The following is a 12,231-nucleotide window of genomic DNA, read 5'->3' on the forward strand; positions in this document are numbered from 1 at the left end:
CTCAACTAACTCTTTTAGATTTTATTTCTATATTATTTTTTTAATACTTTATCAAATTTTATTTTCATTGTGCAACTTGTACAGAAATTTGTCTTACTTGTTTTTAAATATCAAGGAACCTGCTTTCCTTGTCTTTGAATTTCTCTGCCTGGCTACTAAATTATCAGCTCTTTGTTATTTGGGAGTAAAAAATGACAATAACAAATAAATAAAACCTGGCCACTCGTATTGCTATGAATGTATTAAAACAATAGAGGAAGGAATGGTGGCAGATTATATTCATAGAATGGTGCCCCGAAGACCTCTGACTGAGTCCCTGAGCCTGTGATTTAATGCATGCCATTGTTCTTTAAAGTTGTTTTTCATTCTTGTTTTATGGCAAGTCAACCGTCATTGTCATTATCATTATAAAACATATTTTACAGCTTTTATTTATTTGGGGTTTGGGTTCTTCTTTTTTTTCATTTTATTTATTTAGTTGTTAAAAATATACACAGCAAAACGTACACCAAAACAACGGTTTCCACATGTACAATTCAGTAACTACATTCTACTTACTACATTTTTTACGTTCTTTTGAGTTATGCACCCATTCTCCACCTCCTTTTCTGGGTTATTCGTTGCTCATTAACATAAATTCACTGACCCTGGAGAGCCCTTGTGGTGCTCTGAGTTAGATAGAGTTTGGGTTGTTAATTTATGTGGTTCAAATCAACCCAACTGCTCAGCAAGAGGAAGCTGAGGATGTCAGATCCCATAAAAATTTACTATAGGATCTCAGGAACCTTAAGGGTCATTCTGAGTTGGAATTGACTTAATGGCAGTGGGTTTGGTTTGGGTTTATTTCTGTCTAATCATTGGAGTTGCTGTTGTCAGTTTGAGCCCCTGTAGATCTTGAAAGATCACAATGCTCTAAGCAGATCTTTTTATTAGTGAAGTTAAACTATTGTTTGGTTTTAAGAAGATTTCAGGAGATGTTTTTGGTTTAAGGTTTAAAGATTACCTTAGGGCAGTAGCTTCAGGGGTTCATTCTGTCTCTTTGGCTCCAAGAAGTCTGGAGTCTGTGAGAATTTGAAATTCTGTTCTGCATTTCTAGTGCTTGTTAAAGGAGATCTTTCATTTGTGAAGAATTGTCATATGAAATGGAAGTCTTCCTACAACTAAGTAGGAAGCCTTGGGTAAATAATTTTCCTCTGTGTTCCATGAGAGTATTGGTTCAAGTAATTAACCAAGGGCTCTCTAATTCTTACTCTGTTCAGATATTCTTCCAAGTTAGTTTTAGAAAACTTTTTATTAGTAAAGGATTGTTGAATTTGGTTAAGAATCTGGGGGGTGGGGGGCAATCTTTGGGAGCAGGAAAGTACCTAGCGGAGTATCTGGCACATAGAAAGTTCTTGGTAAAGGGTATGTGAACAAATGTATCCATTGAAAATATTCAAATTACAGTAAGTTAGAAATAGGAACTTCTGTACACATTTCTATTATCTAAAAAATAACTCAGGCTTCTGTTACATCTGAAATTATTTCAAAATATAAAGTTAAAACGTGAATGAGCTTCCTGGTGATTACAGTAAAGTATTAAATTTATTATTAGTCATCATTGAGAGGAAGAGGTTTTACAGCTATACAGCAAATCTAGATGGTTTGCATTTGGTACAACCTAACGCAGTGGGTCGCAACCCCAATGGGGGTTGAACAACCTTTCACAGGGGTCGCCTAAGACTTTCTGGTGGTCTTAGGAACTGAGTCACCACTTCTCTATCATCTCCAGGTGGGTCCGCTTACATGCAGCTACGCCCACATATGAGTACCTGGCATGAAGACTATTACCTATGCTACACTATGCTTCAAGACAAAATTTCATTTATTTGTCATTAGAAATAAATATTTCACAATATAGAATTAATATTGTTTTGTGATTAATCACTATCCTTTAATTATGTTCAATTTGTAACAATGAAAATACATCCCGCATATCAGATATTTATATTACAATTCATAAAGTTGCTCAATTTCAGTTATGAAGTAGCAACAAAAATAATTTTATGGTTGGGGATCACCACAACATGAGGAACTGTCTTAAAGGGTCACAGCATTAGGAAGGTTGAGAACCACTGACCTAAAGAGTATGCTTGTTTTTTTTTTGTTTGTTTGTTTTTCCTCTTTTTTTTCTTCTTTTTTTTTAATCAATTTATTGGGGCTCATACAATTCATCACAATACATAGATCAATTGTGTAAAGCACATCTATACATTTGTTGCCCTCATCATTCCCAAAATTCGCTAGCCTCTAATTTTCCTTTTTTCCCCCCTCCCCTTCCCTTCCTCCTCCCCTCTCCCCCATGAACCCCTAATAATTTATAAATTATTATTGTATCTTATATTACACTGTAAGAGTATGCTTGTTTTTATGAAGCAAGTACCAGAGGAATTCTATGATTCTTATTTTATAAGTGACTTAAAACATTGGAATAGGAACAATCAAGTGTTTAAAGAATATAGAAGAATTAAATTTATTGATAAATAATCTTAAGAGTTTTCTTAAACCTGGAAGTAACACAAGATTTTGTTTAGCCCTAGTGATTCACCCACTTGTTTCATAATTTAAGACGCTGAGGTCCAAAAAGATTGTGTTTTGCCCAAATCAGACTTTATGGGAAGATCAGGACTAGCCCTCTTTCCACTTTGCCATTCTGTGGTTTGTTGTCATGAACAATGTTGGTGAATTTTTAAGGTGAATCAGTTGATTTTTTTTAATTTGTCAACTAATTGTTGGACATATCAGTACTAAGCATTATAAAATATGTATGCCACAGTTAGGAAATTATTGCATTGGCACTGAACTTTATTTAACTTCTTTAACTGGATAATGAGCAGCTGTCCAAGGGAGTTTCAAAGTTTTTTTTAAAATTGGAATGCAAAGATAATGAATTTTTTCCCACAAATTTTTTGAAGCTCCCTCATTCACAGTTGTAAACTTAGGACCTCTGGGTTTCCCATCTATTTGTTTGCTTGTTTGTGTTTTGCTGTGTTATTTTTGATAATTTTTTCAAATTATAAGGAGAGTACGTGTTTAATTAGATAAAAAGTATATTATTAGCACATCTACATTTTTATACCAGACAATGGGAAATTGACAAGAAAGACTAAGTCTTTAACTACATGTATTGCTACCTACTTAATTAGAATCTTTTAGGGGTTCTGACCAAGACAATTGTTTGAAGTCTCCAAAAGTTCATGGGAAAATTCCATTATTTTTTAATTTGATTTTTCCTCAAGCTTTTGAAGCCTTTTTATATCTATTATATTGTTAATTGAAGTGTAATGCATTCTTCATATTATAAAATGAACATGCTCCTGTAACCACTACTGAGAGATTTTGGAAAAGTTTGCTTGGTGGTTATAGTATGTTTTCCCTGTTAAACACTGGACTAGCATAGACCGTGGTTTTACAACTTGTTCTAGAGTAAAATTAGTTGAAGCAGTGGAAGAAAAAAGGAATTTAGACACTTAACTTTTACTTTATTTGGTTGGTCTTTGTTTAGTCTTTTCTTCTGATGTGTCTCTTCCTCATTGCTCATTTTCCTTTCTGTCTAGGTCCTGGGAGAAATGGAGAGGGGTCCTAACGAACCCCTCACTATCTTTTCTGAAAGTGGTCAGTTCTTAAACAGGTCTGTTGATTCTTTAGCATACAAATGCAAGTTTGGTGTAGAAGAGCCTTTGTGCATTTCAACATAACAAAGATTTAGGTTAATTGTACTTTTTTAAAAAGGCATGTTGGTCCTAGAGTATTGGGAAACTGCATTTGGCATGTGGGTTGGACACAAACTGAATAAATTATATGAGCTATGTTTTAACAGCACAGCAGTTTTGATTAGTGAAAGAACAAATGTTTGTATGTGTGCATGTTCCTGTGTGTGTTTTTATTTATTGTTTGTTTGTTTTACTGGCCATTTAAATATTCCTCTCTTTGTCATCATGAGTGACCTTTATCATTATTTAGACTGATAAAAACTCTAATTTTGTGGTTTTCAAACTCAACTTTCCAAGTTTTGTGGTTTTCAAACTTAACTTTCCATTGAAATCACCTGTGAACCTTTGAAAACTGCTATGCCTTTGCCTGGACTTGGCAAATATTAAAAATTCCTATCTCTAAACTTCTACTCAAACCACTTTTTGAGAAAAGATTACTAGGTGATTCAAATGTGTAGCCAGGTTTAGAAATCACTGCTCTAACTTGTTAAAGTCAAACTTGTCACAGTGCAACGTCTTTCTTTCTTTTTTTAATAGATACTTTGAATAAAGTGATAAATTATTTTATCGCATATAAAATAAATATATAGATACTACCCCCACCGCCAAATAGCAAACAAAAGAGCTGCCATTGAATCTCCACTCATGGCAAAACCATATGCTACAGAGTAGAACTGTGTGCTCCAGAGGGCTTTCAAGGCCATGACTTTTTCTTCCAAGATGCCTATGGATGGGTTAGGACTGCCAACATTTTGGTTAGTAGTTCAGTACTTAAACATTCATGTCGCTCTTCCCGGGACGCTGTGTCGAGGCATTCAAAATGGTTTAGTGTCTGACCTACCAGCGCGGCTATCCTACAATGCAGTTTCTAAGGAAACTAGGCTGCCCTGAACCTCTGGTAATAGAATTGTTTACGTGTATACGAAGAAGGTTGGGAAAGCGCCAAAATCTGCATGTGGCATGTGCCCAGGCTGACTTCGAGGGGGCCATGCTGTGAGACCTAAAGTTCTCATGAGATTGTAGAAAACAACAAAAAACATGTCAGCAGGGCTTATGGTGAGTCCATGTGTGCTAAATGTGTCTGAGACAGGATCAAACGTGCTTTCCTTATTGAGGAGCAGAAAATCGTTGTGAACGAGTTGAAGGCACAAGCACAGTCAGAAAGCTAAATAAATACAAATGAAGCTTTTTTATATAATAAAAAACAAACAAACCAACATTCATGTCTCTCCAAGACCAAAAACTCCACTATTATCAAGTCAGTTCTGAATCATAGTGACTCTATAAGATACATTAAAATTGCCCTGTAGGGTTTCCGAGACTTTAAATCTTTACGGGAGCTGACAGCCTCATCTTTCTTGGGAGGAACACAAGATTTTGAACTGCTGATTTGTGGTTAATTGTTCAATACATAACCCATTATGTGACCAGGACTCCTTTGTTTCATTGGAACTCCTAAATATATATACTCACCTGCCACCACCCACTGTCATCAAATTGTTTCTGATGCATAGTGACCTTATATAGGGTTTCCAGCGCTATAAAATTTTTTAAAATATATTTATCATTTATAACTTATTTAAGGGGACTTCAAAAAAAGTTCACGGGAAAATTCTGTTATTCTTTGAAGTCTCTATATTATACTTGGGAGGCAGACACAATTCAGCATAGTGTTCCTCCCCGCACCCCCATTTTTTCCCTTCCCCGTGGAAACTTTTAAGCACTCAAAAGTGAACACAATTCTATAGTCACTGAATTCCCCCCATACCACCTCTTTTTTTTCTTCTTTCCTTTTTTTAAAATCATTTTATTGGGTGCTCTTACAACTCTTATCCCAATCCATACATACATCAATTGTATAAAGCACACCTGCACATTCGTTACCCTCATCATTCTCAAAACATTTGCTCTCCACTTAAGCCCCGCATTATAAATTTTTATACAAGCAGATAGTCTCAACTTTCTCCCAACCTAAATATATAAGGGGATACAGATTTTATTTAAAACTTTGCACTTTTCGATGTAACAACGATGAAAAATACAACTTTCCATTAGTTCCTAAATGTTTCCTCCCCGCTCCCACTACCATGACTCGAATTCGACCTAGCAAGTCTGGCTAGACCAGAGGATGTACACTGGTACAGATAGGAACAGAAAATACAGGGAATCCAGGGCAGATGAGCCCTATAGGACCAGTGGTGTGAGTGGCGAAACAGGGAGGGCAGAGGGAGAGTGGGTAGGAAAGAGGGAACCGATTACAAGAAACTATATGTGACCTCCTCCCTGGGGGACGGACAACAGAAAAGTGGGTGAAGGGAAACGTCGAACAGGGCAAGATATGACAAAATAACAATTTATAAATTATCAAGGGCTCATGAGGGAGGGGGAGCGGAGAGGGAGGGGGAAAATGAGGACCCAATGCCGGGGGTTTAAGTGGAGAGAAAATGTTTTGAGAATGATGAGGGCAATGAATGTACAAATGTGTTTTACACAATTGATGTGTGTATGGATTGTGATAAGAGTTGTATGAGCCCCTAATAAAATGATTTTTTAAAAAAAGCACAACTTAAAAAAAAAAAAGAAAATGACACAGGGTAGAGATATAAATATTCCATTGTGTGAAAGTAAAAAAACAAAAACAAAACTGCACTCTAAAGCCTGTGTATGTTTTTTCTAGCATGTAAGCTCTATAAAATCAGGTACCACTATTCATATTTTCTTCCCCATTGCTTCTTTCTTTAGCTTTTAGAGCAGTACTGGCATGTATTACATCCCTAAATAATGATTAAATGAGTGAATGAACCTGTCAGTCCCTAGTGAGCTGAGAGTATATTTTACTTAATACAGTAAATCCTGTGCAAGTAGGAACCTGTGGAAGCTGGAAAATCTGCCAAAGCAGGAATATATAAACTATTTACCACTAAGATGAGTGATAAAAAAGTGGTAAAACTGCACTCTGTCAGAACAGATGTGAAATCCGGGAAAATGAGGCAGTCCTGTAGAGTTCCAGCTCTCTTGGGTTTCACTGTAATCGGGTAGTTTGAGAGTGGTATGGTAGTGAAAAGCCCTGACTTCGAAAAGTTAATTGCCTGAGCTGGAATCATGGCTCTGCCATAAAGCTATGTATGATCTTGAGTCAAGTGACCTAACTTCTCTTTGCCTCAGTTTCCTTGTTGCTGAAAGAAGAGTAGTAGAACTTCTTTCATGGGGTTATTGAGGGAACTAATTGGTCTAATAATACAAATTTCTTAGAATAGTGCCTGAATTTGAGGTTTCCAGCACATTTTTTAATGCAGTTTTTGTGGTAAAATTAGGTGGGTTGGCTGATACTTGAGTATATACGGTACCTGATTTATAATAGTGCTTTTAAAATTTTGTTGTTGTTGTCTATTATTGTTGAATCAATTCCAACTCATGATGACCATGTATTACAGAGTAAAACTGCTTGGTAGGGTTTTCTTGTAAGCAGATTGCTTAGGTGGTATCAGATGAAAAAGGTCACAGATGAAAAAGCAAGGTGGTACCAGGGTGGTATATGGTTCACTATGTTCTCTATATAGATAATCCCCAATTTATGATGTATTTGAGTTATGATGAACTGCACTTCAAACCATCTGGTTTTTGATACATCATATTATATTAATAAGCTTATATACTGTGTTACAGTGCATGATTTGCTGATGTTATCAATCTTGGGCCACCAGCCAAAGACAAATAAATAGTGGATTTATAAAGATATTGATAATAAAAGGCAATAATCGTGGAAGCTGGAAAAACAAAACAAAAACAGAGGTATCTGACTTACTTACAGAACTGACTTATGATGGAATAGTTGGACAGGAATCCATTTGAAATCCAGGACTACCTGTAGTTATGTTTTTGTTTCTACCATCTGTCAGTTTGCCATACTATGATGGCTTATGTGTTGCTATGATACTGGAAGCTAAAAATACCAGCAGAATCTCCTGTGGTGGACAAGCTTCAGCAGACCTTCCACATCAAGACAAATAGGAAGAGAAGCCTACTGCTGTCTAAAAAGTAACCAATCATAACCTGTTGTTCACAATGAAATGTTGTTTGATATAGTGCTGGAAGAAAAATGCCTCGGTTGGAAAGCATTCAAAATACATAGTGATCAGAACAGTGGACTTGAGCATACCATTGATCTTGAAGCTGGTGCAGGACCAAGCAACATTTTGTTCTATTCTACATGAAGTTACCATGACTCAGAACCAACTCAGTGGCAACTAACAGTATGCTTTGTTTAATTTTTTATAAGCAATATAATTTTATTTATTTCAAAAACAAAAAATTTATAGAAAAAAAATCAAAGTTTATAATATGCAAAAGAAAAAAAAAACTTGTGTTCTCTTTCAATGCTTTTGGGGAGGCCAATTCTTTACCCACTTCTACTCTCTACCTGTCTCAATGTTACCTCATCTCAAGGTAAGTTAAATAATATATTAAAAGTATGGTTCTAAACCTAAAAGTATTTAGGCCTCTAGGCTTAAGCCATTGAATGTTTAAATACCCAAATCAGGCCTCAATGTAGACCTGGTGGGACCCAGGCATTATTTTCTTAAGTTTTCCAAATAATTATAATGTGTAGTTAAAGTTGAAAATCATTGAAATTCTTCCGAAGCACATGCATTTGATCTCAGTCTGACTTTAGTCATTTAGTAGTAGTTAAAGCCCTTCACTTAGGAGTCCTGATGGTGTAGTGGTTATAGGTTGGGCGGTGATCTGTATGGTTGGCAGTTCGAAACCACCAGCCACTTTTGGGAGAAAGGTATAGAGATTTCTACTCCTATAAACAGTTATAGTCTTGGAAACTTAAGGGGATTCACTATGAACTGGCATCGACTTGATGACAGTGATTTTGGGTTTTTTTTGTGGGTGGGTGGGGGGTCCATTCATAGGCGCGCTAGTGGTGTAGTGGGTTATACTGGTTATCTAGTTAGGCTGCTAGCCACAAGGCCTGTAGTTTGAACCGTCAAAAACCCAAAGTGGCAGTTCTACTCTGCCCTGCAGAGTCACTATGAATTAGAATTGATCCCATGGCCGTGAGTTTCGTGTTTTTGGTTGGAGGGTCGTTTCATAGGTAGCACGTTGGTTAAAGCATTCTGTTGCCAGCCCAAAGGTGAGCAGTTTAAATTCACCAGTGGCCCTACTACTATTTTTTTAAGTCATTTTATTGGGGGCTCGTACAACGCTTATCACAATCCATACATACATCCATTGTGTCAAGCACAGTTGTACATTTGTTGCCATCATCATTCTCAAAACATCTGCTTTCCATTTGAGCCCCTGGCATCAGCTCATTTTCCCCTCCCTCCCCGTTCCCCTCTCCCTGATGAACCCTTGATAATTTACAAGTCATTATTATTTTGTCCTATCGTACACTGTCCAACGTCTCTCTTCTACTATTAAATCTACTTCTATAAAGATTTACAGCCTTGGAAACCCTATGAGGCAGCTTTGTTGTGTCCGATAGAGTCACTATGAATTGAAATCAACTGGATGGCTGGGGCTTTTGTGGGTTTGCTCTAGTGCAGTTCTAAGTATTGGACATTGACTTGAAATAGACTGGATGAGCTTGGTTTTGGTATTCCGGCTAAGGATGCCCAGCATGTGAGGAAGGTAGGGTTACCTTGTTGAAGCATATGGTGGTAAAAACTCAAACTCGCTGCCATCAAGTCAATTCAGACTCATTTGGTAGAAGAGACCTGAATTTGGGATTGTATGACAAGAATCTAATCTAGATCCTGCCACAATTTTGGTCTCTAATTTTAGTCAAGTCACACAACCACTCTCTGGCTTTCATTTTTCCCTGCTGTGAAAAACTGGAAAAGTTGGACTAATTGTTCTCTAAATTCCTAACTACACTACCACCCTATAAAATTTCCCATTTGTGAGCCAGTGGGGGAGGGAGAGAAGCAGCTGGCCAACTTTCTTGTATGTGAACAATAGGTGAGCTTGTGATAGGCCAGCATGATGAGAAGAGCCAGCTGTGCATGCCTGGGGTGGAAGGGAGGGAGGGGACAAGTATGGGAGACTGGGCTAAGGGAATATTAAGGAACATTGAAATAGAGGTGGTAGCACTAGCTCAGCACTTGGTAATGGTGTCAACCACTGTCAAGTGACTCACAGGGCATAGTAGTCAGAGGAGCCTCCTAAAATAACAGCAACAGAAAGCAGATCATATTTTTGTTACATGTATGTAGTAGGGTAAGTGTAGGAGTGTTATATCACTTCTTAAAGAGTCAGAGTGCTAGATAGCTAGGTTTTATTTTCTGTAGTTAATACATTTACATGGTTCAAAATCAAAACAAGAAAGATACACAGTGAAGTCTTAAGCCTTCCCTTCGCTCTCATATATACTCTTATAAATAAAGGTAACTACTGTTTCTCTCAACTTTTAATATGAAAAAGTCCAAACATACAGAAAAGTTGAAAAAATGATACAATGAATACCTAATTTAAATAATTCTTAGTATTTATCTTGTATGTGTTCTATCTATAGATATTTGCTGAATAAATTGCATATATTCACATTTATCCTTAACTGCTTCAGCATATGTCTTCTATGGATAGAGGTTTGCTGGATTACTACATTAATGATCACACATAATATTAACACACCCAAGAAAATGAAAAACAATTTTACTAATAGTCTCTAAAGAAGCCTCGGTAGCACTCTGGGATAAGCACTGGGCTGTTAACTGTAAGGTTGGTGGCTCAAACCCACCTCAGGAGAAAACTGAGGTCGTCTGCTCCTCTAAAGATTTATAGTCTTGGAAACTCTTAAGCAGAAAGTTTACTTTATCCTATAGAGTCACTATGAGTCACAAGCAATTCAATAACTGGGGGTTTCTTGGTTTACTAACCTCTAATACTTGGCTTAAGGAGACCTGGTTGTCTAACGGGTTACACAATGAAACACTCTTGGGAGAAAGATGAGACTCTGTACCTGTAAAGATTCACAGCCTGAGAAGCCCAGTGGAGCAATTCTACTCTGCCCTAGAGGGTTGCTGTGAGTCAGAACTAACGCATAGCAGTGGGTTTAGTTTTATTATACTCAGCTCAGGAACATGGGTCAGCTACGGTCAAGTAAGCATAGTTTTTTAACTACAAGGTTGGCAGTTCAAATCTTTCTCCGGAGAACGATGAGGCTATTTGTTATCACTCTTAATCAAGAACTATGAGGAAACTTCAAAAAAATTGTGGAAATAGTGCTTTCTTCGCCCCCCCCCCCAATCATGACCCCAATTCACCTTAAAAGAGCATGTACACTGGTACAGATAAGAGCTGGAAACAGGGAATCCAGAACAGGTAAACCCCTCAGGACCAATAATGAGAGTAGTGGTGCCAGGAGGGAAAGGGGAAGGTGGTGGTGGTGGTGGTGGGGCAATCACAATGATCTACATATAACCCCCTCCCTCCAAGTGGGACAGAGAACAGAAAAGTGGGTGAAGGGGGATATCGGTCAGTGTAAGACATGAAAAAATATTAGTGATTTATAAATTATCAGAGGTTTATAAGGGAGGGAGGGGGGAGAAATGAGCTGATACCAAGGTTTCAACTAGAAAGAAAATGTTTTGAAAATGTTGGTGGCAACATATGTACAAATGTGCTTGACACAATGGATGTAGTATGGATTGTGATAAGAATTGTACAAGCCCCCAATAAAATGATTTTTAAAAAACTTGTGGGAAAATGGAATTAAAAGATACTGGGATTTTTTCCCCACAGACTTTTTGATGCTCCCTTCTGTATCTCCCCTAGTTTTCCCCCCCCAAAGAGTCTTTCTTTTTTTGTTAAAATTTTTGAGTTGATTTTTTTTACTATAGGGAGTTTCATATTAAACATTTCAGAGAATTGTACCTGTGTAACGAACCTCCACATTCCAATTTTTAACCACTGTCACTATTTTGCCAGTTTCCCTTTATTTCCCCTTCCCATCTTTTTTCCTCTTTTCTTTCCTTCCTCTCGTCTTTCATCTCTCTCTTTTAAAAAAAATCATTTTATTGGGGGCTCATATAACTCATCACAATCCATAAATATATCCATTGTCAAGCACATTTGTACATTTGTTGCCCTCATCATTCTCAAAACATTTGCTTTCTATTTGAGTCCTTGGTGTCAGCGCCTCAAAGTTCTATGTTTTCAATAAAGAATACTTTAAAACTTAAATTGAAAATGTAAATATAATGTATAGATAAAAGAGTGGGGGGATCTTACATGTATTTGACAAAGTTTGAACACTAATTTTGAAATTCTGTTAGAAGAAGTCAATGTTTAGTGTGTGTACAAAATATTTTGGTTTGGGCTCTAAATATGGTGATGTCATATTAATTCACCTTAATTGATGACTTAGAATTGAAGATATAGGGAGATCTCTAGGGCTGGGGATACCACCTTCATGATTTTATAAAAATCATTTTACTGGGGGCTTATACAACTCTTATCACAATCCATA

This window comes from Echinops telfairi, unplaced genomic scaffold, assembly GCF_000313985.2.
Source record: "Echinops telfairi isolate 266 unplaced genomic scaffold, ASM31398v2 ScPeMD7_5592;HRSCAF=6446, whole genome shotgun sequence".
Classification (NCBI taxonomy): Eukaryota; Metazoa; Chordata; class Mammalia; order Afrosoricida; family Tenrecidae; genus Echinops; species Echinops telfairi.